Source organism: Arachis stenosperma, chromosome 9 (assembly GCF_014773155.1).
Source record: "Arachis stenosperma cultivar V10309 chromosome 9, arast.V10309.gnm1.PFL2, whole genome shotgun sequence".
NCBI lineage: Eukaryota > Viridiplantae > Streptophyta > Magnoliopsida > Fabales > Fabaceae > Arachis > Arachis stenosperma.
Genome location: NC_080385.1, coordinates 85,721,319 through 85,745,262, shown reverse-complemented (window position 1 = coordinate 85,745,262; position 23,944 = coordinate 85,721,319).

Sequence of the window (23,944 nt, the reverse complement as noted above, 5' to 3'; positions counted from 1 at the left end):
TCAACCACAAAGGCGGCTAAATCCAGTCATGAAGGAAGTGGTGCAGAAGGAGGTCACTAAATTACTAGAGGTCGGGATCATTTATCCTATTTCTGATAGCCCCTAGGTAAGTCCTGTCCAAGTCGTCCCTATGAAGGGAGGCATGACAGTGGTTCATAATGAAAAGAATGAACTGGTTCCTACAAGAACAGTTACAGGGTGACGTATGTCTATTGACTACAGAAGACTCAATCCAGCCTCTGATGAGCGAATAATTTATACGCTTTTTGGCATTGTTTTTAGGTAGTTTTTAGTAGGTACTAGCTACTTTTTAGTATGTTTTTATTCGTTTTCATGCAAAATTCATATTTCTAGACTTTACTATGAGTTTGTGTGTTTTTCTATGATTTCAGGTATTTTCTGGCCAAAATTGAGGGATCTGAGCAAAAATCTGATTCAGGCTGAAAAAGGACTGCTGATGCTATTGGATTCTGACCTCCCTACACTCGAAATGAAATTTCTGGAGCTACAAAAGTCCAATTGGAGTGATCTTAATGGCGTTGGAAAGTAGACATCCAGGGCTTTCCAGAAATATATAATAGTCCATTTTTTTCGAAGATAAATGACATAAAATGGCATTTAACTCCAGTTCCATGTTCCATTCTGGCGATAAACACCAGAAACAGGTTACAAGTTGGAGTTAAACGCCCAAAATAGGTTACAACCTGATGTTTAACTCCAAAAATAGCCCAGGCACGTGAAAAGCTCAAGTCTCAGCCCCAGCACACACCAAGTGGGCCCCGGAAGTGGATTTCTGCACTATCTATCTTAGTTTACTCATTTTCTGTAAACCTAGGTTACTAGTTTAGTATTTAAACAACTTTTAGAGATTTATTTTGCATCTCATGACATTTTTAGATCTGAACTTTGTACTCTTTGATGGAATGAGTCTCTAAACCCCATTGTTGGGGGTGAGGAGCTCTTCTGTGTCTCGATGGATTAATGCAATTTTTTATGTTTCCTATTCAAACACGCATGTTTCTATCTAAGATATTCATTTGCACTTCAATATGACGAATGTGATGATCCGTGACACTCATCATCATTCTCAATCTATGAACGCGTGCTTGACAACCACCTCCGTTCTATATTAGATTGAATGAGTATCTCTTGGATTCCTTAATCAGAATCTTCATGGTATAAGCTAGAATCCATTGGCAGCATTCTTGAGAATCCGGAAAGTCTAAACCTTGTCTGTGGCATTCTGAGTAGGATTCAGGGATTGAATGACCGTGATGAGCTTCAAAATTACAAGGGTTGGGCGTAGTGACAGACGCAAAAGGATCAATGGATCCTATTCCAGCATGAGTGAGAACCGACAGATGATTAGCCGTGCGGTGGTAGCGCACCTGGACCATTTTAACTGAGAAGACGGATGGTAGCCATTGACAACGGTGATCCACCAACACAGAGCTTGCCATAGGAGGAACCTTGCGTGCGTGAAGAAGGAGACAGAAGGAAATCAGAGATTCAGAAGACAAAGCATCTCCAAAACTCCAACATATTCTCCATTACTGCATAACAAGTATCATTTAAGCCATCCTCTCTTATTCATTTACAAGATAACCATAGCTTACTTCAAGCCAACAATCTCCGTGGGATCGACCTTTACTCACGTAAGGTATTACTTGGATGACCCAGTGCACTTGCTGGTTAGTGGTACGAATTATGAAAAGTGTGATTTACAATTTCGTGCACCAAGTTTTTGGTGCCATTGCCGGGGATTGTTTGAGTTTGAACAACTAACGGTGAATCTTGTTGCTTAGATTAGGAAAATTTTGTCTTTTGTGTCAGAGTCTTTTATTTTCTTTTCAAAAATTTTTCAAAAATATTATTTTTTAATTTTTAGTTTTTCTGTGAGTTTAGTGTCATGTTTTAAGTGGTGTCAATTGCATGCTTTTCTTTGTCTTTCAATTTTCGAATTGCATGTTCGTTGTTCTTCCTTGATCTTCAAATTGTTCTTGTCAATTTTTCTTGTTTGTTCTTTGGTTTGTCTTGTTTTGTGTCTTTTCTTGTTTTTCTTGTGCATTTCCAAATTTTTAGTTTTCAAAAAATTTTTATTTATTAAATACCTTATTAAAACACGATAAATTTATAGCTCAGTTGGCTAGAGCGTGGGCTTGTGTTCTTGGCAATTGGGTATCTTCCTTTTAAAATTTTTTCAAAAATAATTTTTCTTTGATTAAATCTTGTGCCAAACTTTAAGTTTGGTGTTCTCTTGTTAATTTTCTTTAATTTTCGAAAATTTTATTTTGGTTTTCTAAAAATTTTAAATTTGGTGTTCTTTCTTTTGTTTTTGTTGTTCTTGTGAGTCTCCAAGGTGTTCTTGAGTGTTCTTTGTGTTTTGATCTTAAAATTTTTAAGTTTGGTGTGCCTTGGTGTTATCCCTCTAAAATTTTCGAAAACAAGGAGCATTGGATTTAAACATTTTAAGTCTTGTGTCTTTTGTTTGATTTTCTCTTTCATAATAAAATTCAAAAATAAAAAATATATTTTCTAACTATTTTTAAGTAAATATTTCGAAATTTTTTCATAAAAATTCAGATTTCAATTTCAAAATTTCATCTTATCATATCTTAGTTGTTAAGATTTTAAAATCATATCTTTTTCAAAAATATCCTAACCACTTTCTCTCTCCTCACTTTTTCGAAAATCTTCATAAAATATTTTCAATTTTTTATTTTTATTTTTATTTTAGTTTTTATTTTATTTTATTTTATTATTTCAAAATTTTTTTATATAATAAAATAAGTAAAATAAATCCACGTCATCTCCCTTTTTCCATCGTGAACCTAAGTGAAAATGAACAGTCCAAAAGGACTCTGGGGTCATATGCTAACCCCGCTACTACCTCATATGGGAGTAGTATCTGTATACCCTCCATCGGAGTCAGTAGTTTTGAGTTGAATCCTCAGGTCATTATCATGGTGCAGCAAAATTGCTAGTATTCCGGTCTTCCACACGAAGAACCTACTGAGTTTCTGGCACACTTCTTACAAATTGCTGACACAGTACATGATAAGGAAGTAGATCATGATGTCTATAGACTGTTACTGTTCCCATTTGCTGTTAAAGATTAAGCTAAGAGGTGGTTTAATAACCAACCCAAGGCCAGCATAAGGACATGGAAACAGCTGTCAGAAAAATTCCTGAATCAATATTTTCCTCCAAAAAGGATGACACAGCGGAGGCTGGCCATCCAAGGCTTCAAACAAGGAGATAATGAATCTCTTTATGATGCCTGGGAGAGATACAGAGAGATGCTAAGAAAATGCCCCTCCAAAATGTTTTCAGAGTGGGTGCAGTTAGACATCTTCTATTATGGGTTTACAGAGAAAGCTCAGATGTCTTTGGACCACTCAGCTGGTGGATCTATACACATGAAAAAGAAAATTAAAGAAGCTCAAGAGCTCATTGATACAGTTGCCAGAAATCAGCATCTGTACCTAAGTAGTGAGTCTTCCATGAAAGAAGAGGCTAAAACAGTAACTGCTGAACTCAGTCCTGCAGAATAAGTTATTGAATTCAATCAGCAATTAGATTCTCTAACAAAACAACTAGCCGAATTCAAGGAGATACTACAAGACACAAGAATGGCTAATATGAACATGAAAGTACAGTTGAAGCAAATAGAACAGTAGTTATCAAAACAAATAATAGAAGAGTGCCAAGCAGTTCAATTAATAAGTGGGAAGACATTAAATACCTCATTTCAAGGCAGCAGAAATCCTAGAAATGAATAAACTGCTACCTAAAATCCCTCTGAGGACAGTAAGAGCCCAGAGAGGAATAATTCTGGCGCTCAAACACCAGAAAAGTGTAGAGAGCTGGCATTAAACGCCCAACCCATGCTCAGTTCTGGCATTCAAATGCCAGAAACAGGTAAGGAGTTGGCGTCCAACGCCAATCCAGCTTCCAACGCTGGCATTCAAACGCTAGTGGGGGATCAGACACATACAAGTACTGATAGCAACCCCTCTAAGAAGGCTTTCCCAACCACCTCTGTAGGAAATAAACCTGCAGCAACTAAGGTTGAGGAATACAAAGCCAATATGCCTTATCCTCAGAAACTTTGCCAAGCGGAGTAGGATAAGCAATTTGCCCGCCTTACAGACTATCTTAGGACTCTTGAAATAAAGATTCCGTTTGCAGAGGCACTTGAGCAAATACCCTCTTATGCTAAGTTCATGAAAGAGATCTTTAGTCATAAGAAGGATTGGAGAGAAACTGAAAAAGTTTACCTCACTGAAGAATGTAGTGCAGTCATTCTAAAAAGCTTACCAGAGAAGCTTAAAGATCCCGGAAGCTTCATGATACCATGCACATTAGAGGGTACTTGTACCAAGAAAGCTCTATGTGATCTTGGAGGAAGTATCAACCTAATACCTACATCCACTATCAAAAAGCTTGGTTTGACTGAAGAAGTCAAACTAACCCGAATATGTCTCCAACTTGCTGATGGCTCCATTAAGTACCCATCAGGCATGATTGAAGACATGATTGTCAAGGTTGGGCCATTTGCCTTTCCCATTGACTTTGTGGTGCTAGAAATGGAGGAGCACAAGAGTGCAACTCTCATTCTAGGAAGACCTTTCCTAGCAACAGGACGAACCCTCATTGATGTCCAAAAAGTTGAATTAACCCTGAGAGTCAATGAGGACGAGTTTAAGTTGAATGTTGTCAAAGCTATGCAGCATCCAGACACCCCAAACGACTGCATGAGCATTGATATTATTGACTCTCTGGTGGAAGAGGTCAATATGACTGAGAGTCTCGCATCAAAGCTAGAGGATATCTTTAAAGATGTTCAGCCTGATCTGGAGGAACCAGAGAGAATAATAGAACCTCTGAAAATCCCTCAGGAAGGGGAGAAACCTCCTAAACCCGAGCTCAAACCATTACCACCATCCCTGAAATATGCATTTCTGGGAGAAGGTGACACTTTTCCTGTAATCATAAGCTCTACCTTAGAGCCACAGGAAGAGGAAGCACTAATTCAAGTGCTGAGGACACACAAAACAGCTCTTGGATGGTCCATTAGTGATCTTAAGGGCATTAGCCCAGCCAGATGCATGCACAAGATCCTATTGGAGGATGATGCTAAGCCAGTGGTTTAACCACAGAGGCGGCTAAATCCAGTCATAAAGGAGGTGGTGCAGAAGGAAGTCACTAAATTACTAGAGGCTGGGATTTTTTATCCTATTTCTGATAGCCCCTGGGTGAGCCCTGTCCAAGTCGTCCCTAAGAAGGGTGGCATGACAGTGGTTCATGATGAAAAAAATGAACTGGTTCCTACAAGAACAGTTACAGGGTGGCGTATGTGTATTGATTACAGAAGGCTCAATACAGCCACCAGAAAGGATCATTTTCCTTTACCATTCATAGACCAAATGCTAGAAAGACTAGCAGGTCATGATTACTACTGCTTTCTGGATGGATATTCAAGATATAATGAAATTGCAATAGATCCCCAGGATCAAGAGAAAACAGCATTCACATGTCCATCTGGAGTATTTGCATATAGAAGGATACCATTTGGGCTGTGCAATACACCTGCAACCTTTCAAAGGTGCATGCTCTCTATTTTCTCTGATATGGTGGAAAAATTTCTGGAAGTCTTCATGGATGACTTTTCAGTATTTGGAGACTCATTCAGCTCCTGTCTTGACCATCTAGCACTTGTTCTAAAGAGGTGCCAAGAGACTAACCTGGTTTTAAACTGGGAGAAATGTCACTTTATGGTGACTGAAAGAATTGTCATTGGGCACAAAATTTCAAACAAAGGAATAGAGGTGGATCAAGCTAAGGTAGAGGTAATTGAAAAATTACCACCACCTGCCAATGTTAAGGCAATCAGAAGCTTTCTGGGGCATGCAGGATTCTATAAGAGGTTTTTAAAAGATTTTTCAAAAATTGCAAAACCTCTTAGTAATCTGCTAACTGCTGACACGCCATTTATCTTTGATAAGGAGTGTCTGCAGGCGTTTGAGACTCTGAAAGCTAAGCTGGTCACAGCACCAGTCATCTCTGCACCAGACTGGACATTACCATTTGAACTAATGTGTGATGCCAGTGACCATACCATTGGTGCAGTGTTGGAACAAAGGCATAACAAGTTTCTGCACGTCATTTATTATGCCAGTCATGATTTAAATGACGCACAGAAGAACTACACAACCACAGAAAAAGAGTTACTTGCAGTGGTTTACGCCATTGACAACTTCAAATCTTATTTAGTAGGATCAAAAGTGATTGTGTACACTGACCATGTTGCTCTTAAATATCTACTCACAAAGCAGGATTCAAAACCCAGACTCATAAGATGGGTGTTGCTTCTACAAGAGTTTGATATATAAATAAGAGATAGAAAAGGGACAGAGAACCAAGTAGCAGATCACCTGTCCCGAATAGAACCAGTAGAAGGGGCGTCCCTCCCTCTTATTAAGATCTCTGAAACCTTTCCGGATGAGCAACTCTTTGCCATCTTGGAAGTACCATGGTTTACAGACATTGCAAACTACAAGGCTGTGAGATTCATACCCAAAGAGTATTATAGGCAGTAATAAAAAAAATTAATTTCGGATGCAAAGTACTATCTGTGGGATGAACCATATCTCTTCAAGAGATGTGCAGACGGAATAATCCATAGATGTGTGCCTAAAGAAGAAGAACACAAGATCCTCTGGCATTGCCATGAATCACAGTATGGAGGACATTTTGGAAGTGAGCAAACAGCCACAAGAGTCCTCCAATGTGGCTTCTACTGGCCTACTCTCTATAAAGACTCCTGAGAGTTTGTACGTAATTATGACAGTTGCCAAAGATCTGGCAATCTGCCTCACGGTTATGCAATGCCTCAACAAGGAATCTTGGAGATTGAGTTATTTGATGTATGGGGTATTGACTTCATGGGGCTTTTCCCACTATCATACTCAAACACTTATATTCTGGTGGCCGTGGATTATGTATCCAAATGGGTGGAGGCTATTGCAACACCCACTAATGATACTAAGCCAGTGCTGAAATTTCTCCAGAAATATATCTTCAGTAGATTTGGTGTCCCTAGAGTACTAATCAGTGATGGGGGCGCTCATTTCTGCAATAAACAGTTTTACTCTGCTATGGTTCGATATGGAGTCATCCACAGGGTGGCAACTCCATATCATCGACAGACAAATGGGCCAGCTGAAGTCTCTAATAGAGAACTTAAAAGAATCCTGGAATGGACTGTGATTAACCGTAGAAGAGATTGGGCAAGAAGCTTGGATGATGCTCTGTGGGCATACAGAACAACATTCAAGACTCCTATAGGGACCTCTCCATACCAGCTTGTGTATGGAAAAGCCTGTCACTTGCCAGTAGAACTGGAACACAAGGCCTACTGGGCAACCAGATTCCTAAACCTTGATGCCAAGTTAGCTGGAAGAAAACGATTGCTCCAGTTAAATGAACTAGAGGAATTCAGACTCAATGCTTTCAAAAATGCAAAAATTTACAAAGAGAAAGCAAAAGATGGCATGATAAGAAGATGTCATCCAGAGTCTTTGAGCCAGGGCAGAAAGTTCTACTGTTTAACTCTAGGCTCATATTATTCCCCAGAAAGTTAAAATCCCGGTGGAGAGGACCATATGTGATTACAAGTGTGTCACCATATAGATATGTAGAGCTTCATGATAGTGACTTTGACAAAAAGTTCATTGTTAATGGGCAAAGAGTCAAGCATTATCTTGAAGGCAATGTTGAGCAAGAATGCTCAAGACTGAGAATGGATTAAAGCGCAGTAATAGTCCAACTAAAGACGATAAAGAAGCGCTTATTGGGAGGCAACCCAATTTTATCTATCTATGTTAAAATTCCATTGTTATTTTGTGTTTTCTTTAGGTTGATGATCATGTGAAGTCACAAAAACAACTGCAAAAATTATAGCAAAATCAAAAACAACATTAAAAATAGCACACCCTGGAGGAAGAGCTGTCTGGCGTTTAAACGCCAGAAATAAGCATCTGTCTAGCGTTTAACGCCAGAAACAAGCACCAAGCTGGCGTTTAATGCCAGAAACAAGCTACATTTGGGAGTTTAACGCCAGAAACAAGCTGCAGTCTTGTGTTAAATGCCAGGATTGCATACAGAGGGCGTTTTACACGCCTAAAAGGTGTAGGGATGAGAAATCCTTGACACCTCAAGATCTGTGGATCCTACAGGATCCCTACCTACCCCACTTTTCTCTTCTTCATTCTCACACAACACTTCCCCCTCTTCTCCCCCTTGGCCAAAACCCACACCTCTCCCCCTCTTCTCCATATCTTCTTCTTCTATTCTTTCTTCTTTTGCTCGAAGGCGAGCAAAATTCTAAGTTTGGTGTGGTAAAAGCATAGCTTTTTGTTTTTCCATAACCATTTATGGCACCTAAGGCTGGAGAAACCTATAGAAAGAGGAAAGGGAAGACAAAAGCTTCCACCTCCGAGTCATGGGAGATGGCGAGATTCATCTCAAGGGTCCATAGCTCAGTAGTAGAGCATTTGACTACACATCAAGAGAGCCCACTCATGGACTTCAACAAGAGCATGAGGATTTCCCTCATCAAGAAATCCCTGAGATACCTCAGGGGATACATTTTTCTCCACACAATTATTAGAAGCAACTAAGGATAGGAGCACCAAAATCACTAGGGATCAAGCAACAAAGGCAAGGAAGAGACATAAAAGAGCTCAAGAGCACCTTTGGTTCTTCAAGAGGAAGACGCTACCCTCACTAAGGTGGACTCATTCCTTAATCTCCTTGCTCTTATTTTTCTCTTTTTCAGTTTTTTGAGCTTCATGTTTGTCTATGTTTGTGTCTTTATTACATGACCATTAGTGTCTAGTGTCTATGTCTTAAGGCTATGAATAATTCCATGAATCCTTCACCTTTCTTAAATGAAAAATGTTTTTAATACAAAAGAACAAGAAGCACATGAGTTTCGAATTCATCCTTGAAATTAGTTTAATTATATTGATGTGGTGAGAATACTTTTTGTTTTCTGAATGAATGCTTAAACAGTGCATATTTTTTATCTTGTTGCTTATGAATGTTAAAATTGTTGGCTCTTGAAAGAATGATGAACAAGAGAACTGTCATTGATAATTTGAAAAATCATAAAATTGATTCTTGAAGCAAGAAAAAACAGTGAATAACAAAAGCTTACGAAAAAAAATGGCAAAAAATAAATAAATAAATATAAAAGAAAAAGAAAAAGCAAGCAGAAAAAGCCAATAGCCCTTAAAACCAAAAGGCAAGGGTAAAAAGGATCCAAGGCTTTGAGCATCAATGGATAGGAGGACCCAAGGAAATAAATCCAGGCCTAAGCGGCTAAATCAAGCTATCCCTAACCATGTGCTTATGGCATGCAGGTCCAAGTGAAAAGCTTGGAAACTGAGTGGTTAAAGTCATGATCCAAAGCAAAAGAGTGTGCTTAAGAACTCTGGACATCTCTAATTGGGGACTTTAGCAAAGCTAAGTCACAATCTAAAAAGGTTCACCTAGTTATGTGTTTGTGGCATTTATGTATCCGGTGGTAATACTGGAAAACAAAATGCTTAGGGCCACAGCCAAGACTCATAAAGTATCTGTGTTCAAGAATCAACATACTAAACTAGGAGAATCAATAACACTATCTGAATTCTGAGTTCCTATAGATGCCAATCATTCTAAACTTCAAAGGATAAAGTGAGATGCCAAAACTATTCAGAAGCAAAAAGCTACTAGTCCCGCTCATCTAATTAGAACTAAGCATCATTGATATTTTGGAATATATAGTATATTCTTGTCTTTTTATCCTATTTGATTTTCAGTTGCTTGGGGACAAGCAACAATTTAAGTTTGGTGTTGTGATGAGCGGATAATTTATACGCTTTTCGGCATTGTTTTTAGGTAGTTTTTAGTAGGTTCTAGCTACTTTTTAGTAAGTTTTTATTACTTTTGATGAAAAATTCATATTTTTGGACTTTACCATGAGTTTGTGTCTTTTTCTATAATTTCAGGTATTTTCTGGCTGTAATTGAGGGATCTGAGCAAAAATCTGATTCAGGCTGAAAAAGGACTGCTGATGTTGTTGGATTCTGACCTCCCTGCACTCGAAATGGAATTTTGGGAGCTACACGAGTCCAATTGGCACGCTCTCAATCGCGTTGGAAAGTAGACATCCAGGGCTTTCCAGAAATATATAATAGTTCATACTTTTCTCGAAGATAAATGACGTAAACTGGCATTTAACGCCAGTTCCATGTTCCATTCTGGCGTTAAACGCCAGAAACAGGTTACAAGTTGGAGTTAAACGCCCAAAATAGGTTACAACCTGACGTTTAACTCCAGAAACAGCCTAGGCACGTGAAAGCTCAAGTCTCAGGCCCAGCACACACCAAGTGGGCCCCAAAAGTGGATTTTTGCACTATCTATCTTAGTTTACTCATTTTTCTGTAAACCTAGGTTACTAGTTTAGTATTTAAACAACTTTTAGAGATTTATTTTGCATCTCATGACATTTTTAGATCTGAACTTTGAACTCTTTGACGGCATGAGTCTCTAAACTCCATTGTTGGGGGTGAAGAGCTATGCTGTGTCTCGATGGATTAATGCAATTATTTCTGTTTCCTATTCAAACACGCATGTTTCTATTTAAGATATTCATTTGCACTTCAATATGATGAATGTGATGATCCGTGACACTCATCATCATTCTCAATCCATGAACACGTGCCTGACAACCACCTTTGTTCTATATTAGATTGAATGAGTATCTCTTGGATTCCTTAATCAGAATCTTCGTGGTATAAGCTAGAATCCATTGGCAGCATTCTTGAGAATCCGAAAAGTCTAAACCTTGTATGTGGTATTCCGAATTGGATTAAGGGATTGAATGACTGCGACAAGCTTCAAAATCACAAGGGTTGGGCATAGTGACAGACACAAAAGGATCAATGGATCCTATTCCAGCATAAGTGAGAACCGACAGATGATTAGCTGTTCGGTGACAGCGCACCTGGACCATTTTCACTAAGAGGACGGATGGTACCATTGACAACGGTGATCCACCAACACACAGCTTGCCATAGGAGGAACCTTGCGTGCATGAAGAAGAAGACATGAGGAAAGCAGAGATTCAGAAGACAAAGCATCTCCAAAACTCTAACATATTCTCCATTACTGGATAACAAGTATCATTTAATCCATGCTCTCTTGTTCATTTGCAAGTCAACTGATAATTATAATTAATATCCTGACTAAGAGTTACAAGATAACCATAGCTTGCTTCAAGCCAACAATCTCTGTGGGATCGACCCTTACTCACGTAAGGTATTACTTGGACGACCCAGCGCACTTGCTGGTTAGTGTTACGAATTGTGAAAAGTGTGATTTACAATTTCGTGCACCAGCCACCAGAAAGGATCATTTTCCTTTACCATTCATAGACCAGATGCTAGAAAGACTAGCAGGTCATGATTTCTACTACTTTTTGGATGGTTATTCAGGTTACAACCAGATTGCAGTAGATCTCCAGGATCAAGAGAAAACAGCATTCACATGTCCATCTGGAGTATTTGCATACAGAAGGATGCCATTTGGCCTGTGCAATGCACCTGCAACTTTTTAGAGATGTGATGTGCGGAAAACGATCCGACACAAAACTCACCGGCAAGTGTACCGAGTCGCATCAAGTAATAATAACTCACATGAGTGAGGTCGATCCCACAGGGATTGAAGGATTGAGCAATTTTAGTTTAGTGGTTGATTTAGTCAAGCGAATTAAGTTTTGGTTGAGTGATTTGTATTTAACAAAAGCTAAATTGCTTGGAATGTAAAGGGAGAGGGTAGAATTGCAGTAAATTAAAGAGCAGGAAAGTAAACTTGCAGAATCATAAAGAACAAGAAAGTAAATGACCGAAACTTAAAGTGCAAGAAAGGTAAATTGCAGTAACTTAAAATGCAAGGAATATAAATTGCTTGAATGTAAAAGGGATTTGAGGAATGGGATTTCAGAATCTGAGCAAAGAGAAATTAAATTGCAACTTTTAATTTAGCAGAAATTGAATTAGAAGCAATTAGAACTCAAACAGTAAGGAAATTAAATGCAGCAAAGGTTCACAGAAGAACCAAAAGTAAATTGGGACCTCAGGACTCCAGAGACTAGGTAGCCAAGCCTAGATCTCAATTGCCTTCCCAGATCCAAGTTTACAAAGCAATTAACAAGAAATTGAAGAAGAAACAATAAAGGAAATTGAAATTAAACTCAATTGTGCAGAAAGGAATTAAAGAGATTTTGAATGGAGATTGAGACAGAATTTCCTCAATTCTTCACACCCAAAACTCAAAACAAGAAAAGTAAAAGTGCCCAAGCAAGAACGAGGAAGAAGAGAGATCAATTCTCCTCCCCAATTCTCTGAAATTTCAGTGAAGTCACCAAGAAAAGTTTTAAAGCTCCAGGAAAATTCAAAGTTCAAAAGTAGTGAAAAAGGTTAAGCAAAAAGGTGAAAGTAAAAAAGCCCTAATTACATCAAACTAACTCCTATTTATACACTTTCTATTCTTGGATCTTGGGATTTGGATGGGCTTTTGATTTGGTGAAGAAATGAATTTTATTGGATTTTTAATCCAATTTTAGCCCATGAAGGATTGCTTCCAGGAGGCTGCCCTGCCCTTGCGGAGGGCAGGGCAGAAAATTGATGCGGCTGGCCCATGGTGCGTGCGCGTGGTGCGAGCTTGGTGCGCAGGATGCTGCCCTGCCCTCGCGGAGGGTAGGGCAGAAATTTCTGGTGCGCCATTCTTGATGCCCGTGTGCCAGATTGATGCTGCCGAAGCCTCCTTGGTGCGCCAGAATGGTGCCTTGGTGCGCCACAACAAAATGCTGCCCTGCCCTCGCGGAGGGCAGGGCAGTGTTTCCAAATTGAAGCCCCGTGTTCGATCCTTGAGTGACGCACACGCTACTTCTTTTCTTTGATATTCTTGGCACCAAAGTGAGACATAGTTTCTTGTTTCCTCATGGTTCCGTGTTCGACTCTTGTGGTAAGCAATGGTGGGCTTTTTCTTTGAATTTTTCCTTTTGGAGAGCCCGATACTGCCCTTGTGGAAGGCAGGGCAAGGTTTTTCCTTCCTTTGATCCAAGGCACCATTTTGTGCTCTGCCCTTGCCGTGGGCAGGGCAGAGTTGCCTTTCCAGCTTTGTTCCCTTATGTTGCCCTCCTAGAGGGCAGTGTGCCCTTGTGGAGGGCAATGCTTGCTTCCTCCATTTATGCGGCACACTTTTCCTTCTTTTGACCACGTTTTCTTCTCCTTGGGCCACGCTTTCTTAGGCCACGCTTTTCTCTTTTCTTCTTTTCATCACCTACAATAAACCAAAACAACCACTCCAAGTATCACTAAATTCACAAGGCTTATAAATCAATTAAAAATCAATTAAATTTAGCTTAAACCTCATGAGTTAACATTAATTTCATGGTGGTTGTTTGATTTAAAGAAGTTATGCATTTCCCTTCCAAATCACTTACTTAGGATGCAAGAAAGTGCATAAAGACTAATAAAACAAGTAAAATTAGCTTGAAAAATGGGTATATGATGACTTGTCATCAAGATGCATGCTCTCTATTTTCTCTGATATGGTGGAAAAATTTTTGGAAGTATTTATGGATGACTTCTCAGTATTTGGAGACTCATTCAGCTCCTGTCTTGACCATCTGGCACTTGTTCTAAAAAGGTGCCAAGAGACTAACCTAGTTTTAAACAGGGAAAAATGTCACTTTATGGTGACTGAAGGAATCGTCCTTGGGCACAAAATTTTGAACAAAGGAATAGAGGTGGATCAAGCTAAGGTGGAGGTAATTGAAAAATTACCACCACCTACCAATGTTAAAGCAATCAGAAGCTTTCTGGGGCATGCAGGATTCTATAGGAGGTTTATAAAAGATTTTTCAAAAATTGCAAAACCTCTGAGTAATCTACTAGCTGCTGACATGCCATTTATCTTTGATAAGGAGTGTCTGCAGGCGTTTGAGACTCTGAAAGCTAAGCTGGTCACAGCACTAGTCATCTCTGCACCAGACTGGACATTACCATTTGAACTAATGTGTGATGCCAGTGACCATGCCATTGGTGCAGTGTTGGGACAATGGCATCACAAGCTTCTACACGTTATTTATTATGCCAGTCGTGTTTTAAATGACGCACAGAAGAACTACACGACCACAGAAAAAGAGTTACTTGCAGTGGTTTACGTCATTGACAAGTTTAGATCTTATTTAGTAGGATCAAAAGTGATTGTGTACACTGACCATGCTGCTCTTAAATATCTAGTCACAAAGTAGGATTCAAAACCCAGACTCATAAGATGGGTGTTGCTTCTGCAAGAGTTTGATATAAAAATAAGAGACAGAAAAGGGACAGAGAACCAGGTAGCAGATCACCTGTCTCGAATAGAACCAGTAGAAGGGGCGTCCCTCCCACTTACTAAGATCTCTGAAACCTTTCTAGATGAGCAACTCTTAGCTATCCAGGAAGTACCATGGTTTGCAGACATTACAAACTACAAGGCTATGAGATTCATACACAAAGAGTCTTAGTAGGCAGCAATCAAAGAAAGTGATCTCGGATGTAAAGTACTATCTGTGGATTGAACCATATCTCTTCAAGAGATGTGCAGACGGAATAATCCGTAGATGTGTGCCTAAAGAAGAAGCGCAGAAGATCCTCTGGCATTGCCAAGGATCACAGTATGGAGGACATTTTGGAAGTGAGCGACTAGCCACAAGAGTCCTCCAATATGGCTTCTACTGGCCTACTCTCTGTAAAGACTCCCGAGAGTATGTACGTAATTGTGATAGTTGGCAAAGATCTGGCAATCTGCCTCACGGTTATGCCATGCCTCAACAAGGGATCATGGAGATTGAGTTATTTGATGTGTGGGGTATTGACTTCATGGGGCCTTTCCCACCATCATACTCAAACACTTATATTCTGGTGGCAGTGGATTATGTATCCAAATGGGTGGAGGCTATTGCAACACCCACTAATGATACTAAGACAGTGTTGAAATTTCTCCAGAAACATATCTTCAGCAGATTTGGTGTCCCTAGAGTACTAATCAGTGATGGGGGCGCTCATTTCTACAATAAACAGCTTTACTCTGCTATGGTTTGATATGGAGTCAGCCACAGGGTGGCAACTCCATATCATCCACAGACAAATGGGCAGGCTGAAGTCTCTAATAGAGAACTTAAAAGAATCCTGGGATGGACTGTGATTAACCGTCGAAGGGATTGGGCAAGAAGCTTGGATGATGCTCTGTGGGCATACAGAATAGCATTTAAGACTCCTATAGGGACCTCTCCATACCAGCTTGTGTACGGAAAAGCCTGTCACTTGCTAGTGGAACTGGAACACAAGGCCTACTGGACAACCAGATTCATAAACCTTGATGCCAAGTTAGCTAGAGAAAAACGATTGCTCCGGTTAAATGAGCTAGAGGAATTCAGACTCAATGCTTTCGAAAATGCAAAAGTTTACAAAGAGAAAGCAAAAAAGATGGCATGATAAGAAGCTGTCATCCAAAGTCTTTGAGCCAGGGCAGAAAGTTTTGCTATTCAACTCTAGGCTTAGATTATTCCCTGGGAAATTAAAATCCCGGTGGAGAGGACCATATGTGATTACAGGTGTGTCACCATATGGATATGTAGAGCTTCATGATAGTGACTCTGACAAAAAGTTCATTGTTAATGGCCAAAGAGTCAAGCATTATCTTGAAGGCAATGTTGAGCAAGAATGCTCAAGACTGAGACTGGATTAAAGCTCAGTAATAGTCCAGCTAAAGACGATAAAGAAGCGCTTATTGGGAGGCAACCCAATTTTATCTATCTATGTTAAAATTTCATTATTATTTTGTGTTTTCTTTAGGTTGATGATCATGTGAAGTCACAAGAATAACTTCAAAAATTAAAGCAAAATCAAAAACATCATTAAAAATAGCACACCCTAGAGGATAAGCTTACTGGCGTTTAAACGCCAGTAAGAAGCATTAGACTGGCGTTTAACGCCAGAAAAGAGCATCAGGCTGGCGTTAAATGCCAGAAACAGGCTGTAAGCTGGCGTTTAACGCCAGAAACAAGCAGCAGTCTTGGTTAAATGCTAGGATTGCACTAAGAGGGTGTTCTACACGCCTAAATAGTGCAGGGATGAGAGATCCTTGACACCTCAGGATCTGTGGACCCCACAGGATCCCCACCTACCTCACCATTCAAATTCAAACCATTCCCCTCCCAAACCTACCCATTCACACACCTCTGTCTCCTCCACTTCTCCTTCTACTCCCTTCTTTCTTCTTTTGCTCGAGGATGAGCAAACCTTTTAAGTTTGGTGAGGAAAAAGCGTTGCTTTTTGTTTTTCCATAACCATTTATGGCACCTAAGGCCGGAGAAACCTCTAGAAAGAGGAAAGGGAATGCAGTTGCTTCCACATCTAAGTCATGAGAGATGGAGAGGTTCATCTCAAGGGTCCATAGTTCAGTGATAGAGCATTTTATTACAGATCAAAGAGCCTTGAGGGAAGAGCAAAGGCAAGGAAGAGACATAGAGGAGCACCATTAGATCTTCAAGAGGAAGAACAAGCCGCCATCACTAAGGTGGACTCATTCCTTAACTTCTTTGTTCTTATTTTTTGTTTTTTTTTTTCAATTTTCATACTTCATGTTTGTCTATGTTTGATGTCTTTACTACATGATCATTATTGTCTACTGTCTATGACTTAAAGCTATGAATAACTCCATGAATCCTTCACCTCTCTTAAATGAAAAATATTCTAAAAACATAAGAATAAGATGTACATGAGTTTTGAATTCATCCTTGAAATTAGTTTAATTATATTGATGTGGTGACAATACTTTTTATTTTCTGAATGAATGCTTGAACAGTGCATATTTTTTATATTGAATTTTATGAATGTTAAAATTGTTGGCTCTTGAAAGAATCATGAACAAGAGAAATGTTATTGATAATCTGAAAAATCATAAAATTGATTCTTGAAGCAAGAAAAAGGAGTGAATAACAAAAGCTGCAAAAAAATGGCAAAAAAATATAAAAGAAAAAGAAAAAAAAAGCAGAAAAACCCAATAGCCCTTAAAACCAAAAGGCAAGGGTAAAAAGGATCCAAGGCTTTGAGCATCAATGGATAGGAGGGCCCAAGGAAATAAATCCAGGCCTCTGCGGCTAAATCAAACTATCCCTAACCATGTGCTTGTGGCATGCAGGTCCAAGTGAAAAGCTTGAGACTGAGTGGTTAAAGTCATGATCCAAAGCAAAAGAGTGTGCCTAAGAACTCTGGATACTTCTAATTGGGAACTTTAGCAAAGCTAAGTCACAATCTGAAAAGGTTCACCTAGTTATGTGTCTGTGGCATTTATGTGTCCGGTGGTAATACTGGAAAACAAAGTGCTTAGGGCCACGACCAAGACTCATAAAGTAGCTGTGTTCAAGAATCAACACACTAAACTAGGAGAATTAATAACATTATCTGAATTTTGAGTTCCTATAGATGCCAATCATTCTAAACTTCAAAGGATAAAGTGAGATGCCAAAATTGTTCAGAAGCAAAAAGCTAATAGTCCCGCTCATCTAATTAGAACTAAGCTTCATTGATATTTTGGAATTTATATTATATTTTCTTCTTTTTATCCTATTTGATTTTCATTGAAGTGCACATTTCCTACAACATAATTAGGACCAAACTCATAGCCAAAATGAGAATTTATAGTGGAGAAACAAATTAAAACTAACAAAATCTAGTAAACAAGCAAAAGACAAGCTATTTACAATATTCACATATGTACAATAACCAATAACATAACACCATTGCAACTCCCCGGCAACGGCGCCATTTTGATGATTGAATTTTTGACGGTTTAGAATTTCACAAATGAATTCTCGTTGCAAGTATAGTTTCTAAACCAACAATAATCCTTTCATACAAAAGATTGTTTGTCACAAGTAACAAACCCCTAAAATTAATAACAGAAGTATTCAAACCTCGAATCGTTCTCCCTAGGAATTGTAATAAAGTGTTTTGTTATTGGTTGTGAGTTATTTTTGGGGTTTTAATAAGAAACATGAAAGATAAATGGCAAGAAAGTAAACTAAGGCCTAAAAAGGTCTTAGCAAGGGTTGGTGGTTAAGGATCTCTATCCTAATCACTAACCACAATATGAGAATTGGCAAGGATTAATCTCATTAAATCATCCTTTAACTAGTAGTAAAGGAAAGTCAAATGAGCTATATCAATCCTAGTCCATAAGTCCTAACTCTCCACTAATTCAATTAGTGAGAACTAGAGTTAATGGATCCCAATCATCAATTACTTGGACATTAGTAACTCAAGAGTTCCTAAGTTACCTTTCCAAGTCAAGAACATAAAACTCTACTCTAGAATCCAACCAAGCATTTTCTCAAACACTTGGAAGGCACAAAAGAAAAGCATAGTAGATTGACAACATGAATGAAATCTAGCAACAATTATTGAAAGGAATTAACAACAACAATCAAAAGAAACACATTTATTATGAATTACCTTGATTGAATTGAAAGAGAGTAGAAGAAACAAAAGTAGATCTACAACAAAACACAAGAACAACATAAAGGAAATTACAACAAAAGAATGGAAGAAGAATGAATGTAACAACAAGGAATTGAGAAGATAGAAGTAGAAGAAGATGAATTAAAATCTAGATCTAAGAACTAAACCTAATCCTAATCATAATCCTAGAGAGAAGTGAGAGCTTCTCTCTCTAGAAACTACTTCTAAAACTAAACTATGACTAATGGTAACTAACTTGTGTTTTCCTCTTCATTCCTTGGGTTAAATAGCATCAGAAATGAGTTGGATTGGGCCCACAAGGCTTTAGAATTCGCTGGCCACGTTTTGCTTTAAGTGAACCAGGTGGCAGCAACGGCGTGTGCACGTACTATGCGCGTACGCGTCACAATGCGCGGTTCAACCATAGCAAATCTTATATCGTTTCGAAGCCCCGGATGTTAGCTTTCCAACCCAACTGAAACTGCATCATTTGACCCTCTATAGCTCAAGTTATGGTCGTTTAAGTGCGAAGAGGTCGGCTTGACAGCTTTCCGGTTCTTTCATTTCTTCATGAGTTCTCCAACTTTTCATGCTTTCTTTCTTCATTCCCTTGATCCAATCTATGCCTCCTAAACCTTAAATCACTTAACAAACATATCAAGGCATCTAATGGAATCAAGGTGAATTAAATTTATTTATTTTATGACCTAAAAAGCATGTTTTCACTCTTAAGCACAATTAAAGGAGAAGTTATAAAACCATGCTATTTCAATGGATAAATGTGGGTAAAAGGTTATAAAATCCCCTAAATCAAGCACAAGATAAACCCTACAAATGGGGTTTATCATGGGCTCACCTTTGTTTGTAGAAAAAGTGCGAGTTAGGCATGGGTGGACGTTAGTTAGGACGTTAGTGGTGTTAACGTTAAGTGAAAATGTGGGTTCGAGAACGTTAGTGACGATCACCTTTTTCACTAACGTTCCAACCCAACAATGCTCCACGTTAACTTCAACGTTAGTGGCACTAACGTGACCACTAACGTTGCCTCTTGGTCCTTCGCAAATGTTATTGGTGTTCACCTTTTTCAATAACGTTGGATCTTGAGTCTTCTCCCCACGTTAGAGTTCACGTTAGTAAAACTAACGTGACCCTTAACGTGGGCATGCCTAAGCTTCGAGAGCGTTAGTGACACTTACCTTTGTCACTAATGCTCTAAACGCCCCTCATTCCCACGTTAGAGTTCACGTTAATTGGATTAACGTGGTGGTGATTACCATCTCCAACGTTAGTGACAAAGGTGAGTGTCACTAACGTTGGCCTATCATGCTTAGCTCCACGTTACTCTTCACATTAGTGGTCTTAACGTGACCACTAACGTGGGCACTCTTGGCATAGTCCAACGTTATTGACAAAGGTGAGCGTCACTAACGTTGGCGATTGCTTCCTCCTCCCACGTTAGAGTTCATGTTAATTGGATTAACGTGACTCTTAACATGGCTAAATGTGCCTTTGTGGGACGTTAGTGGCATTCACTTTTACCACTAACGTTGGAGCTCAACTTTTTCTCCACGTTAGCTTCCACGTTAATGTACTTAACGTGGCAACTAACGTGGGCTATAATGGCTTCGAAGGCGTTATTGACGATCACTTTTTCCATTGACGCTACAAGCTTGTCCCCATTCCACGTTAGTGGTGACGTTAATTAGATTAACGTGGCTGCTAACGTGGCTCCTTCTTACTTCCTTTGTCCTAAAATCAAGCAATTAAAGTGCATCAAAGTTCTGTTCCAAGTCATGAGATTATGCATCATCAATTATATCATTCAATTCCTGCCTAATTCTCATGAAATCATGTAAAGTTCACAATGTTTGCTTGAATTAAGGTGTAAGTGTATTTTTGTCCAAAAATTGCTTATTTACTAAGAAAATGCATGAAACTACACTAAAACAGTAAAGAAAATGTCAGTGAAACTGGTCCAGATGCCCTGGCATCAGTAAGGAAGGGATTCCTTGGACCCTCACTCCAAATTCAAGGTTTCATTTATGTTTTGAACCACTTTTCCATCACTTTATAGTATTACTTATTTATATTACATACATAGTTCTTTTGTTCTTTTATCACTTCATTAATTGTAATTTTGTCTCGTTCTTTTATTTCCTTTATTTTTTTTTCTTTCAATCATCGAAATCCCCTTTGATCTTCAAAACCAAAATTGTATGCACTTACTGGCATTAGTTCCTAGGGAAGACGACCTGGAAGTCTAAATACTCTCGGTTAATTGTGGATTGATTGTGACTATCCTTTTGAATTAAATTTGATTGAGAGGATTCATTACCGGTTTGGACTATACTTACAACGGAAATCTATTTAATTCCGAATTGGTATAATTCTCTCGTATCAAAGGTATAATATTATCTTCACACTCGAAGAAAGTCTAATAACACTAGCTAATCTCAATCCAAAAGTCCTAATCAACTTACTAATTGAATTAGCAAAAGATTAGCATCAGTGGAAATGATATTAGCTAACAATCCTAGATTACCAACATATGCTGGGTTTTCATGACTCAAGATTGCCTAATTACTCTTTCCAAGCCAAGAATGCTCAAGATCTACTCTAACATCCAGCCATTAATTTTGTCAAACACTTGGTAGGTATAAAAGTAAAGCATAGTAAAAGTGCAAGAATAATAAAAGCTAACAACTACCAATTGCAAGGAAGGTAAGATTCACAACTCAAATCAACAATAAAAGAACATCAAACATTAAATTTCATTAAAGGAGATCCAAATCCAACATGAGTGCATGAACATACAAGAGGCATGAAAGGAAAATTAACATCACAAACTAAGAGAATTAGAGTGTAGAAACAAGAAATTATAGCGGAAACAAGATGAAAACAAGAAATTGGACTTAGATCTAAGATGCAAAATAGCCTAAGAACCCTAATTCTAGAGAGAAGAGGGAGCTTCTCTCTCTAGAAACTAATCTACATGATGCCAATCCTACAACTAATTGCTCCCCCTTTGTCCAATCTTCAATTCTGCCTGAAAGAGTCTATGGAATCCATTGGAATTGGGCCTGGAAGGCTCAAAAATCGCCCCCAGCGTTTTCACTTTAATAAAGTCAAGTGCGAGCACTCACGCATACGCGTCGCTTGACAATTTGCTATCCGCGCGTACGCGCAATGCACACATACGCGTCGCCATGCAACGTCATCTTCCACGCGTGCGCGTATGTTGCCCGTGCGCGTCAGTGAATATACTCTAAATCCTTGATTTTCCGTGAGTTCTCCCACTTTGCATGTTTTTCTTCATTCCTTCAACCCAATCTTTACCTTCTAATCATGAAATCACTTAATAAATATATCAAGGCATCGAATGGAATCAAAGGTGAATAAAAATTATCAATTTAAGGGCCTAAAAAGCATGTTTTCACACTTAAGCACAAATTTGGAGAGAATTACAAAACCATGCTATTTCATTGAATAAATGTGGGAAAAGATGATAAAATCCCCCAAAATAAGGCAAGATAAACCACAAAATTGGGGTTTATCAAGGAGCTTCACCCTCAATCAGACTGGATGCGCACAAACCCGGGTGTTCAGATTTGGAGGAGCATTAGCGACCTCTCAAGAAAGGCGTTGATCACATACAGCCTGCCATTGAAGAAAACATTCACAATTGAAGAAGACAGTCAGACCAGAGTTAATCTAGAAGGACAAAGCAACTCCAAGCCTTAACCATCTAAGTTTTAAGATTATCATTGTAAACATATCAACCTAGTTTAGATCTCCCAAATCCAATAATTCTTCTATCTACCTGACTAAGACCTGCAAGATAATCATAGCTTGCTTCAAACCACAATCCTCGTGGGATTGACCCTGACTCGCTCAAGAATTACTTGGATGACTGAGTGCACTAGCTGGTTCAGTTGTACGAAGCATGGGGATTCGCACACCAAGTTTTTGGCGCCGTTGCCGAGGATTGTTAGAGTTTGGACAACTGACAGATTATCTTGTTCCCTAGATCAGGTATTTTATTTAATTTTGTTTGAGTCTTTTATTTTTATTTTCGAAAAAAAATCAAAAACTTTTTCAAAAGAAATTTTCTTTTCTTTATTTAATCTTTGTTCTTGGTTTGAGTCTTTTTGTTTTTGTTCTTGTAGAGTTTTTCAAAATTTTTGAGTCTTTCCTTCTAAAAAATTTAAAAAATAGTTTCTTTGTTTAAATCTTGTGTCAACCTTTAAGTTTGGTGTCTTCATGTTGTTTTTCTTTTAATTTTCAAAAATTTTATGTTTGGTTTTTAAAAATTTTAGGTTTAGTGTCTTTTGCATGTTCTTGGGTTCTTTGAATTTTTTTAATCTTGTTCTTGGTGTTTTTCTTAATCTTCAAAGTGTTCTTGCTTTTCTTTGTGTTTTTCTTTAAATTTTCGAAAACTTGGGGTCCTAGATCTAAAAATTTTAAGTTTTGTGTCTTTTACTTATTTTTCTCTTTTCTCATTCAAAAATAAAAAAAATATCTTTTCTATCTTATCATCTCATTAATTTTCGAAAATTTCTAATAAAAATTCAGATTTTAATTTCAAAATTTTTATCTTATCTAATCTTAGTTTTAAATTTCAAAATTCAAATCTTTTCAAAATCAAATCTTTTTAAAAATCTTATCTTTTTCAAAATCTTATCTTATCTTATCTTTCTTCAAAATTCAAAAATCTTATCTTTTTCAAATTTAAATTTTAAGAATTCAAATTTCAAATTTTCAAATCAAATCTCTTTCAAAAATCAAATTTCAAATCTTATCTTTTTCAAATCATTTCAAATTCTTGCCTTACATTTTCTAACTTCAAATTTTAAAATCAAATCTTTTCTAAACCTTTTTAGTTTCTTATATTAACTTTTCTTATCTTTTCTAATTTCAATTTTTTAAATTCAAATCTTTTTTTTATCTTCTATCATATCTTGTTTTTAAATCTTTCTTAATTAATTACTTGTTTCTCTCTCTTCTTTTTCAAAACTTCCTAACTAATTCTTCTCTCTTCTAATTTTCAAAAATTCTCTTCTTTTTCTCTATCTTCTATTTTCAAAAATTCATTAACTAATTTTTAAATCCTTTTAATTTATTAACCTTAATTTTCAAAATTAATAAATAAATAAAATAAAAATAAAAATATTTTAATTCTTGTTTATCTTTTCTATTTTTAATTATTCTCCTATTTACTTCTATTTAGTCGAACTCTTCTCCTCTCTCTTTTTCCATCTTCACTTTTCTATCTTCCTCTTCTTTCTTCACATCGCACTAGGAGCCTTCCATACTCAAATCAG